Raw genomic sequence first — 17,425 nt, forward strand, 5'->3', positions numbered from 1 at the left:
CACAGTAATGAAGGGCGTTGTTAATGGGGAAAGTGTGGGAGGGGTAGGGAGTGGGGCATATGAGATTCCCTTATATTTTTTATGTAACATTTATGTAATCTAAAGCTTCTTTAAAAATAAAAAATTAATACAATTTTCAAAAGTAGCCCCTGCTTCCCCATTTCTTCGGGAGGACTCTACCCCCGGGCTTAGCTTCTTTGACAACATCCTACTGGCGATGACACACACCTTTTGCCTGGTGAGTGTGGTTGATTCTGACACAGCAAACCACCAGCTGGAGCAAACCCAACTGCGCTTTGAGATACCAAATTCCTCTGAGAACACATACGATGTTTCAGGAAATTTTGTGATTGGAGCACATTTGGTTCATTACAGTCAAACTGATGCCTTTTCTTGATCATTAATTGTAGTTGTATAAATAATAAACAGGTTATTTGCTTCTATTGATTTCAACATTAGCTGATATAGTTAATGAATTCAGCCCCAGGTTCTTCTGAAAAGGGACAGTACACTTTACACCAGCAGCGTCAGATGCTGACCCCCAGTCCCAACGCCAACCCTTTCTCCTTTGTCCACCTCCTCATAAAAATTGAGAAATATTTTCCTCACCTCCTCTATAGTCATTATTGGTCAATTAAGACAGTTCAGGCCAATGAGACATAAGCACAAATCTGTTGAGGGTTTCTGGGGGTACTTTGACTTTCTTTTTTTTAGCAGACTCACTCAGTGACTTGGACTCTACCTCTTTTTCCTGCCTTTAATGTAATGTCTGGAGACAGAGCAGCCACTTTGCAGCCATGAGGTAACAAATGTAGGGACAAAAGGCCAATAAGCTAGTAATGACAGAGCGGAATAATAGGACAAATATGTGGATTTTTGATTGGCATGTAGAGCTTCTAAACTAGTATGAATAATTGCTTATCTCTGGATCTCTACCTATTAAGTACTATTACATAGAGTTTTCAGTTACATACAGCTGAAAACATTCCTAAAGAACACAATTCAGATTATGCCCAGATGAGGTCAATGACTCTAGGCCTTGGAAGAATTCAAATGTTAGTGTTATGCTTTGCTTTGCTATTAGATTTGTTTTATTTTATTTTCTAATATGTTCCACCTATAACATGTGATGTGGATCTGAGTTATAGCTCTGTCTCCATCCTCAATAAGATGAGATTATAGTTTCTTCCCTTTATCCATTCCCAGAGGTTTTATGGTAGTTGATTTAAATTTGCAAATTGTTGAGCTTCTTTAGGAAAGCTTTGTATGACCCTGATGGTAACACACATCATGATACACATCATGTGCTTTACATAAGAGCTGTGATCCTGAAGCAGTGAGTGAAAATAAAATCGTTTCTAATGTGCATTCCAGGAACTCCCCATTCATAGTATTCTGCTGTCAAGTAAAGGGACTTTTACAAAACTGAAAACAGAGTTAACATTTATCTCTCTTGTGGATTGGCAAACTACAGCCCACAGGCCAAACCTGTCTGTGTAAATAAAGTTTTACTGGAATTCAACCGAGCTCATGAGGGTGCACATGCTCTGTGGTCGTTTTCATGTGGTCTGTTTCATGACAGAGGCGAGCAGTTGTGCATGACCTGCAAACCCTAAAATATTTATTACTTGGCCCTTTACAGAAGAAGTGGCTGGCCTCTAATCTATTCTGTTAATTCAGATGGTCAATGGCAGAGATGAGAGATTCATGCTTGTATATTGTCCTTTTATTTAAAAACTAGTTTTGGAAACATCTACTGCATTTACAGAAAATAGAACATATATAATTTTATTATTTCATTCCTATGTGAAGGGATGACTATCCAGGGAAATCGGAACATAATGTTGCAAAAAAATTAGCATATTTTATCCAATTCATGATGAATAGTACAAGCAGAAATACTACATAGCCCATCCCGACAATGGCTGGAGCAGCACTTTACAAGTTTTGTCACTAACTAATAATTGATTTTAAAAAAAACACTGTTGGCAAATATAGAACTACAAAATTTGAACCTGGGACATTGGAATTGACCACAGAAGAAAACAAACAAACAAACAAAAAATAAAATAAAGTAAAAATAAAAAGTGAAAAACAAGGGTAAACTTTAGACCTGGCCATAAAAGAAGACTCTCTGTGGTAGAAGCCATAATTAGTAAAATTTGATGCAGACAAAAACTACTTGGTTAATCAGCTCTTCATTATGAAATTTAAATGGAAAAGAATTTATTCTGATCAAACTTATTTTTGACAAATAAAAATGGAAAATGTTTCACTAATTACCTTTTATAAAAATAAAAATGATTTAATTATACTCTAAAGAAACTGATAATTAAACTGGCTTAATGGATTTTATTCCAGGAAAATACTTTCTCAATGAAAATTCATCAGCAGTCATACAAATCTGAATAAAATTTTCTTATTTAAAATATCATAGAGTGGGTGTGGTTAGTGGTTGAGAGCACACTTCACACGTGCAGGGTCCTGGATTCACTCTCTGGTATCTCCTGAAAAAAAATCCAGTTCAGGCATTAGCTACCTCTGCTCTGAAACCTTCAGGAGTGGGTGCGGCTCAGTGGCTGAGTGCACACTTCACGTGTACGAGGTCCTGGGTCTAATCCCCAGTACCTCCTAAAAGACAGGCAAATTCTTGGGGGACCTCAGACGGTTCTGTGAGTGCCTCTCAATTCCAGGGATGGCCTTGGACAGGCCTGGGGTGCTGTTTGCCCTGAAAAATTGGGTGAAAATAAAAGCATTTATAATGTGCATTCCCCAAGTTCTATAGACACAGTATTCCACAGTCAATCCTTTCAAGTAAAGGATACTTCTATAAAACCCTTATTTAGTCCATCTGTAGTCCGTAATACGAGGCCACTTATGAAAACAGAGACAGAAAATACTGTTTGCAAACCTACTTTCTCCTCTCTTCTCCATTTGGACTTGCTTGCACTTACACTACCACAGAAGCCTGTCCCGGACTCTACCTCTGTGTGTTTGCTTTGGCACCAGTGGTTGGGAAAAGTCTACAGAGAATAACTGTGCTCACCATTTAATAAGTTTAGATAAGGAATAACTATCCAAATGGAAAAAGGTTGTCAATCTTTTCCCACCCAAGCCATAGTTGTGATGATTTAAATTTTGTCCTTGCTGACCTGACATGTTATCTCTTGTGAAAATTGAGTTCCAGAAATAATATTTGTTGGAATGTTCAGTTCTTCTACCATGGAAAATATTGCAAAAAGGTTTGGAAAGAGAACTACTAGTTAATGCCTCCCCACTGAAAATGGGAAGGAGAGGAAAATTCAAAGTGGAATAAGGAGTCCAGGTACAGCAGGACTTCTGGAAAAGATGGTCAATTAGAGGCAACATCCTAGTGGCTGGCTTGGGTTCCTGGATCACTGATAGGGCTCGTGCCACCCATTGCTCTGAGAACTAAGTGATTCATCCTATCTAAACATTTGTGTGAGGAGGAATACCCAGCATTGTAACAAAAGTAACAGACCTTATGGGAATGAAAGACAGACTGGATGAGAATAAAAATACATCAGAAGCACATAAGAGCAAATTTGCATTGCTTGAAGACAGAATTAGTGATTTCAAAGACAAAACATCTGAACTTGAAAAGACAGGAGAACAGAAAGAGAATGGAAAAACTGGAAGAAGGTCTCAGGGAATTAAATGACAATGCAAAACACACAAACATTTACACTATTGGTGTCCCAGAAGGAGAAGAAAATGGAAAAGGGGCAGAAAGAATAACTGAGGAAATAATGACTGAAAACTTCCCCACCCTTATGAAAGGCATAAATATCAATATCCAAGAAGGAAAACATACCCCAAGCAGAATAAACACAAATACACCTACCTGGAGATACCTACTGTTCAGAGTGACTAATATCAGAGATTAAAACAAGATTTTAGATGGAGAGGGGGCAAGATGGCGGCTGAGTGAACATCCCTGTTAGAGTCTTCTGCAGGGAATCGGCTGGGCGGCGTTGGAGACTCTTTGGGACCGGATTGTTTCGGGATTTTTGCTGGTCCGGAGGTGTCTGGACATCGATTTGGAGGGAAGCTGTGTAGTTCATACCATATTCCTCCCAAATTCAGTCATCAACTTCATAAAAGGTACTCTACCTACAGCTATAACCCTATACAATCTACATGAATCTAACCTCCATCCTTCCAGATCTCATATTCCTGCTTTATTAACATACATCACCAATACAACTTTACACTTTTCCCTTGCTTACACAATTGCCTTTCCCCAACACTAATACTTTCCTCTAAAGTGAACTTAACCAACAACAAGTAACTAGAATAAGAAGAAAAAAGTGACAAAGAGAAGATATAACACCTGTGCAAAAATAACAACTAATTAACCTCCAAGAGCAGACAAAGAAGCTAAGGAACTGATTAAATTCGTCAAAATAAAGAGATGACCAGAAAGCAACAAAAATCTACGAACCAAACCAATAATCAGGAAAACATGGCTGAATCCAATCAACAAACCAATAATCACGAAGGGGAGCAAAACTTGGCACAAGCAATGAAAGATCTCAGAACATTTATCACCGACAAATTTGATGCAGTAATGAAAGAGGTTAACAACATGAAGACATCACTTGGAGGGGAAATTGCAGACATACGCAAAAACATAACAGATATGATGGGAATGAACACCACAGTTCAAGAAATCAAAAATACACTTGCAGCAAATATCAGCAGACTAGAAGAGACAGAGCAGAGAATTAGTGATGTGGAAGACAGTACATCAGAAATCAAACAGATAGTAGAAGGGGTCAATAAGAAGATAGAAAAAATCCAATTAGGATTTAGGGACCTGAATGACAATGCAAAACGCTCAAACATACGTATTATAGGCATTCCAGAAGGTGAAGAGAAGGGAAAGGGGTCAGAAAGAGTGTTGCAGGAAATAATGGCTGAAAACTTCCCAAATCTACTGAAAGAGACAGATGTACATATCCAAGAAGCACAGCGCACTCCACAAGTCATAAACCCCAACAGGCCCACCCCAAGACATATACTTGTCAAATTATCCAATGCTCAAGACAAAGAGAAAATCCTAAAAGCAGCAAGAGAAAAGAAAACCATCACATACAAGGGAAGCTCAATTAGATTAAGTGCTGATTTCTCTTCTGAAACCATGGAGGCAAGAAGACAGTGGTATGATATAGTCAAGGTACTAAAGGAAAAAAATTTCCAACCAAGAATACTCTATCCAGCTAAACTAGCATTCAAACATGATGGAGAGTTCAAAATATTCGCAGACAAACAGAAACTGAAAGAGTATACCAACAAGAAACCTCCCCTTCAAGAAATTCTAAAGGGAGTTCTGCAGGAAGAAAGGAAAAAACAGGAAAGGCAAAGTTGGAGGAGAGTATAAGACCAACAACAACAACAAAAAAGACAAAAAAAAATATACAAACAAAATATGACAAACACAAATCCAATCAAAATATGGCTAACACAAATAATTCCTTGATAGTAATAACACTGAATGTCAATGGATTAAACTCACCTATCAAAAGATTCAGACTGGGACACTGGATAAGGAAATATGACCCATCCATATGCTGTCTACAAGAGACACATCTTAGACCCAGAGACGCATGGAGATTGAAAGTGAAAGGCTGGAAAACAATCATACAAGCTAACAATAACCAAAAAAAGGCAGGAGTAGCTATATTAATATCAGACAAAATAGACTTTAAATGTGAAACAATTGTGAGAGACAAAGAAGGATACTACATTTTAGTCAAAGGGAAAATCTGTCAAGAAGATCGAACAATCATAAATATCTATGCCCCTAACAAGGGTGCCTCTAAATACGTCAGGCAAACGCTGGAAAAACTAAGTGAAAGAATAGATACATCTACAATTATAGTGGGGGATTTTAATACACCACTATCAATTCTGGACAGAACATCTCAAAAGAGAATCACCAAAGAAACAAAACATCTGAATAGTATATTAGAGGAGCTCGATCTAATAGACATATATAGATCGCTACACCCAAACACAGCAGGATATACATTTTTCTCAAGCGCACATGGATCATTCTCCAAGATAGATCATATGCTAGGCCACAAAGAAAGGCTGAACGAATTCAGAAAGATTGAAATCATACAAAACATTATCTCTGACCACAGTGGAGTCAAGCTGGAGATTTGCAAGGGAAAGAAGCCCAGATTTCACACCACGATTTGGAAATTAAACAACACACTCTTAGAAAAACAGTGGGTCAAAGAGGAAATCTCAAAAGAAATCAATGACTACCTTGAAACAAATGATAATGATAACACAACATACCAAAATTTATGGGATGCAGCAAAAGCAGTACTGAGAGGGAAGTTTATAGCCATAAATTCATATATCAAAAAAGAAGAAAGAGCAAAAATTGAAGAACTAACTGCACATTTGAAGGAATTAGAAAAACAACAACAAAGTAACCCAACAGGAAGAAGAAGGAAGGAAATAACAAAGATAAGAGCAGAACTAAATGAAATAGAAAATAAGAAAGCACTTGAACAGATAAACAAGACCAAGAGCTGGTTTTTTGAGAAGATTAACAAAATTGACAAACCTTTAGCAACACTAACAAAGAAAAAAAGAGAGAAGATGCAAATACACAAAATAAGAAATGAGAAAGGCGATATCACCACTGACCCCACAGAAATAAAGACTATCATAAGAGGATATTTTGAAAAACTATATTCCAACAAAAATGACAATCTAGAGGAAATGGACAAATTCCTAGAAACACATAAGCAGCCCATATTGACAAAAGAAGAAATTGATGATCTTAACAAACCAATCACAAGCAGAGAGATAGAATCAGTTATTAAAAATCTCCCAACTAAGAAGAGCCCAGGGCCAGATGGCTTCACAGGTGAATTCTATAAAACATTCTGGAAAGAACTGACACCAATCCTGCTGAAACTATTCCAAACCATCGAAACAGAAAGAACATTACCCAACTCCTTCTATGATGCCAACATTACCCTAGTACCAAAGCCAAACAAAGACATCACAAGAAAGGAAAATTACAGACCAATTTCTCTAATGAACCTAGATGCAAAAATACTTAACAAAATACTTGCTAATCGTATTCAACAACACATTAAACGAATTATACACCACGACCAAGTGGGATTCATCCCAGGTATGCAAGGATGGTTCAACATAAGAAAATCAATCAACGTAATACACCATATAAACAGATTGAAGGAAAAAAATCACATGATTATATCTATTGATGCAGAAAAAGCATTTGACAAAATACAGCACCCTTTCTTGATAAAAACACTCCAAATGATTGGAATACAAGGAAATTTTTTGAACATGATAAAGAGTATATATGAAAAACCTAAAGCCAATATTGTTTACAATGGAGAAATCCTAGACTCCTTCCCTCTAAACTCAGGAACAAGACAAGGATGCCCACTGTCGCCGCTCCTATTTAACATTGTCTTAGAAGTACTTGCTCGAGCACTGAGGCAAGAACCAGAAATAAAAGGCATTCAAATTGGAAAGGAAGAAGTCAAAATTTCATTATTTGCAGATGACATGATCCTATACATAGAAAACCCTGAGAGATCTACAACGAAGATTCTAGAACTCATAAATGAGTTTAGTAAAGTCGCAGGTTATAAGATCAATGCGCAAAAATCATTAGCATTTCTGTACACCAATAATGAGCAAGATCAGGAGGAAATCAAGAAACAAATACCATTCACAATAGTAAATAAAAAAATCAAATACTTAGGAATAAATTTAACTAAAGAGGTAAAGAACTTATACACTGAGAACTATACAAGATTGTTCAAGGAAATCAAAGAAGACCTAAATAAATGGAAGACTATTCCTTGTTCATGGATAGGAAGACTGAACATTATTAAGATGTCTATCCTACCAAAATTGATCTACACATTCAATGCAATCCCAATAAAAATCAATGCAGCCTTCTTTAAGGAACTAGAAAAACTAACTATGAAATTTATTTGGAAAGGAAAGAGACCCCGAATAGCCAAAGACATACTGAAAAAGAAAAACGAAATTGGAGGAATCACACTACCTGACTTCAAAACATACTATAAAGCTACGGTGGTGAAAACAGCATGGTATTGGCATAAGGAGAGACATATAGACCAATGGAATCGAATTGAAAGCTCTGATATAGAACCTCACATATACAACCACATAATATTCGATAAAGCCACCAAACCCTCTCAACTGGGAGAGAGTGGCCTATTCAACAAATGGTGTCTGGAGAACTGGATAGCCATATGTAGAAGAATGAAAGAGGATTACCATCTCACACCTTATACAAAGATCAACTCAAGATGGATCAAAGACCTAAATATAAAAGCCAAGACCATAAAAACCTTAGAAAGCAGTGTAGGGAAACATCTACAGGACCTTGTAATAGGTAATGGATTTATGAATATCTCACCAAAAGCACGAGCAGCAAAAGAACTAATAGATAAATGGGACTTCCTCAAAATTAAAGCCTTCTGCACCTCAAAGGAGTTTGTCAAGAAAGTAAAAAGGGAGCCCACACAGTGGGAGAAAATATTTGGCAATCATATATCTGATAAGAAACTTATAACTTGCATATATAAAGAACTCCTACATCTTGAAAATAAAAAGATAAACAATCCATTTAAAAAATGGGAAAAAGACTTAAACAGACACTTCTCCGAAGAAGAAATACAAATGGCAAGAAAGCACATGAAAAAATGTTCCAAATCTCTAGCTATCAGGGAAATGCAAATCAAAACCACAATGAGATACCATCTTACACCCATAAGATTGGCAGCTATGAAAAAAACAGAAGAATACAAGTGCTGGAGAGGATGTGAAGGAAGGGGAACACTCATCCACTGCTGGTGGGAATGCAGAAGGATCCAACCATTCTGGAGAACAGTATGGCGGTTTCTCAAAAAACTAGCCATAGATTTGCCATATGACCCAGCAATACCACTGCTGGGAATATACCCAGCAGAACTGAAAACAAGAACACAAACCAATATATGTACACCAATGTTCATAGCAGCATTGTTCACTATTGCCAAAAGTTGGAATGCCCATCAACAGACGAGTGGATCAATAAAATGTGGTATATACACACAATGGAATACTACTCGGCTGTAAGAACAAACACACTACAAACACATGTGATAACATGGATGAATCTTGAGAACCTTATGTTGAGTGAAGCAACCCAGACATTGAAGGACAAATACTACATGACCTCAATGATATGAAATAAACAAGCTGCCCTAGATAGCAAGAGACTGAACGATAGGCTTGCAGGAAATCGGAGGGTGGAGGAAGGATATGAGCCGATGTCTGCAGGGGTGGAATTTAAGACGAGATGGTGACTCCAGCACCTACAATCTGATTTATTGGACTTACCACACTCAGCTAAGATGGAGGTGAAGAAGGACAACCACCACACCATGGAGCCTAGAGTGATTACAACTGAAAATGGGAGGATTGCATCCAGCATCCAGGTGGAATCTGAGCCTCCTCTTGACATAAAGGTGCAATGGACACAACCAATCCAGTGTCCACATAGAAGAGGTGGCATTGGATTGGGAAAAGTGGACATAATGGACAAAGGGTATGGGGAAAGGCAGGAAGAGATGAGAGGTGGAGGCGTCTTCGGGACATGGAGCTGCCCTGGATGGTGCTTCAGAGGTAATCACCGGACATTGTAAATCCTCACAGGGCCTACATGATGGAATAGAGGAGAGTATGGGCCATGATGTGAACCAATGTATATGAGGTGCAGAGGTGCCCAAAGATGTACTTACCAAATCCAATGGATGTGTCATGATGATGGGAACGAGTGTTGTTGGGGGGGGGAGAGGGGGGGTGGGGGGGTGGGGTTGAATGGGACCTCACATATATATTTTTAATGTAATATTATTACAAAGTCAATAAAAAAAAAAAAAAAAAAACAAAATAAAAAAAGATTTTAAAAGTAGCAAGAGAAAAGCAAAGCATCACATACAAGGGAAACTCAATAAGATTAAGTACCAACCTCTCATCAGACACCATGTAGAAGAGAAGAAAGTGGTATGATGTGTTGAAGGCATTGAAAGGGAAAAACTGCCAGCCAAGAATTCTGTATCCAGCAAAACTGTCCTTCAAAATGAAGGGGAGTTCAAAGTTTTCACAGACAAACAAAAACTGATAGAATATGTTACCAAAAGGCTAGATTTGCAAGAGATATTAAAGGGCATGCTGCAGCATGAAAGGAAAAAACAAGGAAGAGAGACTGGGAGTGCAGAAATGAAGATTATTAGAAAGGATAAAATAAAGAGTAAAAAGGTAGACTATAGTATGATGTGCAACAGAAAGACAAGGGTCAGAATGGATGAAGTAAACTGTGCCTGTACAGTTATAAGACTGAATGCTAGTGGCTTGTACTCTTTCATTCCTTCATTCTGCAGCCCCATTCTACATTCCTTCATTCACATTCCTCAGTGTCTACATCCTTTAAAAACATTTTTTTAAAATTTTATCTTCAAAAAAGTTTTAGATCACAGTAAAGTCACCTATAATATATAGGAGACTTTCATATATCCAACATAAAACCTTTCCCCCTTCCCCAGCAATGATTTTTTACATGTTCATGTTATATTTGCTGCAGCTGATGTACAGATATTGAAACATAGCTACCAAACATGGTTCCATTTTTGTTTACATTATGGTTTATATTTTAGACTGTATAATTTTCTAAAATTTTAGTTATGTTATTGTTTCCATTTTAGACTATAGACTTTTATACATTTTTGGTGAAATTTAGCATGTCCTATACCCATTATTGCATGGTCTTGTGGAACACTTCCCATTACCCTGCTTGCATCTATTCTATTCCTCTCTCCCCCTCCCCTCAGGGCCCACAGTGACAACCAAGCTTCCCTGCTTGAAGGACCAGATTCACAGATACTTGCACCAATGCTAAGGACTTGGTACACTAGACTGTCCTCCCCCATTGGGAGCCACCAATTCTCTCGAGAGACACAATTCCCTATACTTGAGAACATCAGGCCTCCCCAGGATGGGGATACACCTTCCCTCTCATTGTATGGGTCTCCACCCAATGATATAGCACACTATGACAAGATGAGCACTCACACACTCCCTAGAAGCCTGCCCCTGTGCCAAGTGCCCCCCATTAAGCACATTAAATAGGTAACCCTTCCTTATTGTATTTTCTAGAGTTTTCTCATTGTTATAGTTCAACCACATACCTGACAATCTCCCATGTTCAACTGTTCGCCCCAACTCTCCCCCCAATTCCTTGGGCCATCTGACCCATCCTCCCAACCCTAGCACCCCTCAGGCCTGAAAAGCCCCACCCAATAGTATCCCTGTGCCCCCATCTTATCCCTTTCCCTTACCACTACTTACCTCCACTTTATCTTAGATTTCACCCATGTAGGCATCAGCTCTCAATCTTTCTCTCCCCACCCCCACCCCCAATTTCCTGTAAGCCTATCATCAAGTCCCCAGCTCTCTGAGACAGCTTGGTTTGCCTATTTCATATCAGAGAGGTCATGTAGTATTTGTCCTTCAATGCCTGGCTTGCTTCACTCAACATAAAGTCCTCAAGATTCATCCATGTTGTCCCATGTGTCTGTACTGTATGCCTTCTTTTTTTTTTTTTAATTATTTATTTATTTTTAAAAATTACATTAAAAAAATATGAGGTCCCATTGTACTGTATGCCTTCTTATAGCTGAGTAGTATTCCATTTGTATATACAGGGCAACACCTATTACAGTGATGAAAGGTAAAATGTCAAAAACCAAGTTTTATAATATTTTTCATTTTTTAATACTCCAATTTATTTTTTACTTTATTTTAGTTTTTCTAAATTAGTACATATTCTATTTCTAATCTTTAAAGCTATCATTACTATTTCATTTTCCTACTAACTGAATTTGGCAATATATGAGGTTTCATTTTTTAAGAAGTTTTGGACCACAGAGGGATTCAACTATGGCAGGGAGGAACACTGGTGTGGGGTGTTATTGATGGGGACACATGGTTGGGAGGGAATTCTCCAGGGCATGCATATAAGGTATATAAAAATGTTCAGATATTCACTGGGTATTTTCGTAGTAGTTAAGTCATGAACAACAACTGAGGGAATGCTGAGTTCCTTGCCAGGGGAGCTCTGTCACATTCCCCAGTGGAACAACAACAATCCCCCAAGTGTAAGGGGAAAGACCAGTGAAAAAGGATGGTCCAATGATGAGCCCTTGATGCTTATGAGCCTGTGCACCTGAAATAACAACGAGGTCTAGAGCTGCAGGGTGCCTAAGAGTTACCTCCTGAGAGCCTCTGTGTTGCTCAAATGTGGCCAGTCTCGAAGCCAAACTCAATTGCCTTCCCCCCAGCATGGGACATGACTCCTGGGGATGAGCCTCCCTGGTGCCAAGGGATTACTACCAACCACTAGCTGGTGATGCAACTAGAAAAAGACCTTGAATAAAAGGGTAATAATGGTAAAGACAAATGAGTTTATATGGCTAAGAGTCTTCAAAAAGAGTAGGGAGGTCATCAGAGGAGTTGCGCTTATGCATGTCTCAGCAGGACCCTAGAGACAGCCAAAGCAGATACAACCCCAGGTACTGGTGTTCCGGAGGGCTACAGAGAAGACACAGGTTCTGTGGTCATGGCAGATGGCTCTGGAGTTCAGTGCCTTTTCAGTGGGTCCTAGTTTGTTATTTGTGTTCCTGAGTGTGATGCAGTTGGACTCAGATATGACCTTTCTACACATGCCTCTTCTGTTACTTTTACTGAACCAGTGGTTGACACTGGGGTTGGTGTATACTCTGGAAACTTGAAGCCCTGGACTGGCCATGGTCCAGCTGGGTCCTGAGCCTCAGCAGTTTGGCAAATCCTACTCTCCAATTCATTGGACTTACCCAGGTCAGTTGATGGGGAGGTGAGAATGGTCAATGAAACCAGGGAACCGAAAGTGCCTACAGCTGCAAGCAGGAGAATTGCATCCTCAACCATGTGGGATCTCAGCACCCTCTCAATTTAGAGGTGGAGTAGACATCACCATCCCAGGGTCCACAGGATGGAGAAATAAAATATGAATTAGAGTGGACTTACTGGTATTCTACTAGAGAACTATTGTGACTCTAGCAATTGAAGAAACTGTATCATTGATGTGGAGACAGTGGCCACAGCAGTTGCTTTGGTTTTAAAACCAAAAAAAAAAAAAAAATAGCAACAATAATAAAATGCTATTTCTTATTAAGCTCTTTTTATGCGTAGAGCACCCTTCTGGGCACTGTACATATACTACTCTGATTTTCATTATTCCTAACAAGGTAAGAAGTGGGACCAAAGAAGGGAAAAGGATTGGCAGGTATAACCTTTGAGCACATGCATTATTTTTGCTCTATGCTCCTCAGGGCCAGGGAACAGTTCTTACACATTTATATGTGTCCTGTACTTCGCAGTAGAAAATTCCTCACTCCTAGATTATTGTGAGGGTTAAGTCTGTTCATAAATGAACGCATTTAGACCAGAGCCTGGCAGACAGTGAGTATTTTTTTTTAGCAAAATTTTATTGTCTTTTTTTTTTTTTGAAAGATACATAGGTCACACAAAATGTTACATTTAAAAATATAAGAGGTTCCCATAAACCCCAATCCCCACACCCCCCACTCCTCCCACATCAACAACCTCTTTCATCAGTGTGGCACATTCATTGCATTTGGTGAATATATTTTGGAGCACTGTTGCACCACATGGATTACAGTTTACATTGTAGTTTACACTCTCTCCCAGTCCATTAGTGGGTTATGGCAGGACATATAATGTCTAGCATCTGTCCCTATGATTTCATTCAGGACAATTCCAAGTCCCAAAAATGCCCCCACATCACACCTCTTCTTCCCAATGAGTGCTTTTTAAGCATCAGCTATTTTCATTTGTCAGAGGTCTGCTGGGGATGTGGTTTTTGGCCAAGAGATTGGCCAAACAGGTTAGGTTACTGAGGAAGTAACTCATCCAGGCTACTAGCAACCAAAGTGCAGAGCGAACGTGACCTTCTCCTCTCACAGGCGAGGCTTAAGGCTTCTCCTTTGTGCAGTTTCTCCACCCCTGCCATGGGCCATCACTTGCCACCCTCTCACGGACTCTCACCCATGCTCAGTACCCACAGCACCGTCAGCTGCGCCTCTCCCTTTGCGCTCCAGAGCAGCTTTGCCAGCGCACGATAGGCACCCTGTAACTATTTGCCCAGGGAAGGCAGGGTTCCACCAAAGGTCCACAGCATCCTAACCAGGCACTCTGCTTTCTCTTGCCCCAGGCAGGCACAGAGAGTTCCTTTTACACTAAGTAACAGCACGTTCCTTCTCTGAGCCAAACTCTCCAAAGGCTGCCCATTGCAGCCAGAGAAAGATAGAAGGTTCTCGCTGTGCCCAGTCCTGGCTGTGATCGGCTGCGTCCTGGCTGCGTCCCCCTGCCTGAGTGCTCCTCCATGCTCCACCCCTCCTTCTCCTCAGGGCTGCCTCCTGACCTCAGCCCTGTTCAGGCAGCCCCCACCAACCAGCCCCACTCCGGAGCGGCTCCCCTCCCTACCCCCTGCCCTGAGCCCCAGGGAACTGTCCTGTCTATTGTGGTTTTCCTGCCCCTGTCTTGGTGAGTAGTTCGTTTATTGAATGCTCCTCAAATTCTCCTACTTGGCTATACTGTTTGCTTCCTTCAAGGACACAGACTTCACAATTTATAAGAAAAGAGCCCCATCCTACATTTAGGGGAGTTTGGAAAAGAGTGTCAAAATTCAAAGAAAGATGCTATCTTAAATCTGAAGAGTTTGCTTATATTTAATCTCTTAGTACACTTGAGAAAACATAAGGTTGTTCTACTTTTGAGCTTGGGAAACAAATTTGTTTCCTTGCATAGAAATATTTAATATAAAGGCTTTTGTTGTTTTTTTTTTTTAACATAGTCAACCTCTTTTTATTTTGTTCTTGATCAGAAGGATTATTTCAAACATTTTTGTTTCCCCAGTTTAATTGCAACATCTGGTTGATGAACATGGTTCTCATGATCAATTAATACATTTTCAAGTACAAATGAGGACTGAGCTTTGCAGTAGTAAATTTACTAAATCTCTAATTGTCCAGGATATAAATGTTTCCTCTGCCCTAGATTTTTGTCCCTAAATAGTTAGCTATATGCTGCTATCCTATCTGATGGAATTCCTCCAGCAGTGCGCTGGGATAAAAGTTCAAAGCCATGACGTTCAGTTTCCAGATGGGCTGGGCTTCAATTCCTTTAGTATTTAAACCTGGACACAATTTAGTTTCCTTGGGGACAGTAGTGGGCCACCTGGCCTCCTTCATTCATTGGGTGGAGTCTGGAAGGCAGTGAGTCAACAGCTCTGCCCTCCTGGTGCTCACGGCCAGCCCAAACCACTAAGTCTGCCCTGGAATTTGAATCCAGAGCAGAGACTGCAAATGACAAAAATGGAAATGTTTGGCTTTCCTCCCAGTTTTGGACGCCGCTGCAGGAGCACTCCTGCTCTCAGGATCTCCTCCTCGTTCCCACTCATTTCCAAGCCTGACTCTTTGCCATCCAGTCAATTTTCTGGTTCCCAAAACCTTTACAGGAAATGTCTTTCTGCCTAAATTAAGCCATGGGCTCGCATAGGGCGCTGGGCTGAGTTATGTGCCCTTCCTCGGCATTCCTGGGAGAGTGAAGCCACTGTAACCGGCCCTCCAGAAGATGTCGTTTTTAGGTTAGGCGCAGCCCAGCTGAATGAGGCTGGGTCTTCAATCAGGCTACTGGAGGCCTTAGAGAGAGGACCCAGAAGTCACCCAAGGAGAAAGAAGAGGAATCTCCACATGATGGGGGCGGAGATTCAGCCAAGGAACCGCAGGGATTGCCGCCAGGCAGCTCCAGAAGCTGCGAGCCAGGGGAAGCCAGCCGTCCAGCCTCCAAAACCGCCAGGCAGCAACTGCTTGCTCTTCAAGCCCAACGGCTGCGTGGTGCTGGCACAGCATCTGGCAAACTGAGATGCATGGCTTGTGGGGTGCAGCGATGCCCAGAGATGTGCTGACCAGGTGCAATGGATGTGTCATGATGGATGATGGGAGAGAGTGTTGCTGTGGGGGGAGTGGGGGGTGGGGGCGGTGGGGGTGAATGGGACCTCGTATTTTTTGAATGTAATATTTTTTTTTAAATGAATTAAATAAAAAAAAAAAAAAGAACTTGACGCGTGCAGTGACCACCCTGTGCAAAGCACTGTGTTTAGGTGACTGCTAAGAACACTATTCTAACACATTTTTATTATTATTGTCATATTGTTATTGTTATTATTCTTAAAATCTAAATTACATTTTAGGACTACAACTTTACAAAACACTGTAAATGGCAAAATTAGGTGTAGACTCACATATTTCGATTACCTAAATTACACAGGAAATTATATTTATAAATCAGTCATAGTAATTGTACTTCTTATTATAGTAGTTCATATCATGGTACTCTGAAGAATAAAAAGACCCCTCCTAAAATAAAATAAAATAAAGATAAAGTGAATATCATCTTATTTTATGTTCTCACACCTATGACTGTCGGTGACTTTATAAGTTATCTTTGCATAGGAATCCCAAGTTCATAAGTTCCCTTTGAAAGTTGCATCATAAAGATTTCCATGAAAATTTATGAAAGCTGTTTGCTCAAGTGACTGAGCCATTCACCTGGGCAAACAGTATGTGTTTATGATGCTGCCTTCTCAAAGTGGGAGAATGTATCATTTATGAGAAACTGAAATTGGTGTGTCAGAAAGAGGAAATGGAAATTATGGAATGTGGCAAAGGATGAGATGCATGAAGAGATTCTGAAGATAAACTATTACCACAAAGACATTCAAACTAAACTAAGAGGAGCCTCATCACATAACTAAACACTCTGCTCTAGATGAAAGGAGAGAATTCAAATGAGATTCTAAAAAATAAATTATTTGGGAAGCAGATATGACTCAGGTGACTGAGCTCCTGCCTACCACATGGGAGGTCCAGTACAGTTCCCGGTGCATCCTGGGGAAGATGAGCAAGATGGCGAGCTGACGCGACAGGATGATGCAACAAGAGACACATGGAGGAAAACACGAGTGACACAACAGAAGTGGGGAGCAGAGGTGGGTCAAGTGGTTGGGCACCTCCCTCCCACATGGGAGGGCGCAGGTTTGGTTCCCGCATGCCTTCTAAAAAGAAAAAGGAAGACCAGCACACAACGAGCAGACACTTCAGGTGGGGAGGAATAAATAAATAAAATAAATCCTAAATAAAAATTTAAAAATAAATATTTTAATAAACCCAAATGAAATGTATTGTATGTGGAGAACATGAAACCTCCA

This window comes from Dasypus novemcinctus, chromosome 9 (genome assembly GCF_030445035.2).
Source record: "Dasypus novemcinctus isolate mDasNov1 chromosome 9, mDasNov1.1.hap2, whole genome shotgun sequence".
NCBI classification, from domain to species: Eukaryota; Metazoa; Chordata; class Mammalia; order Cingulata; family Dasypodidae; genus Dasypus; species Dasypus novemcinctus.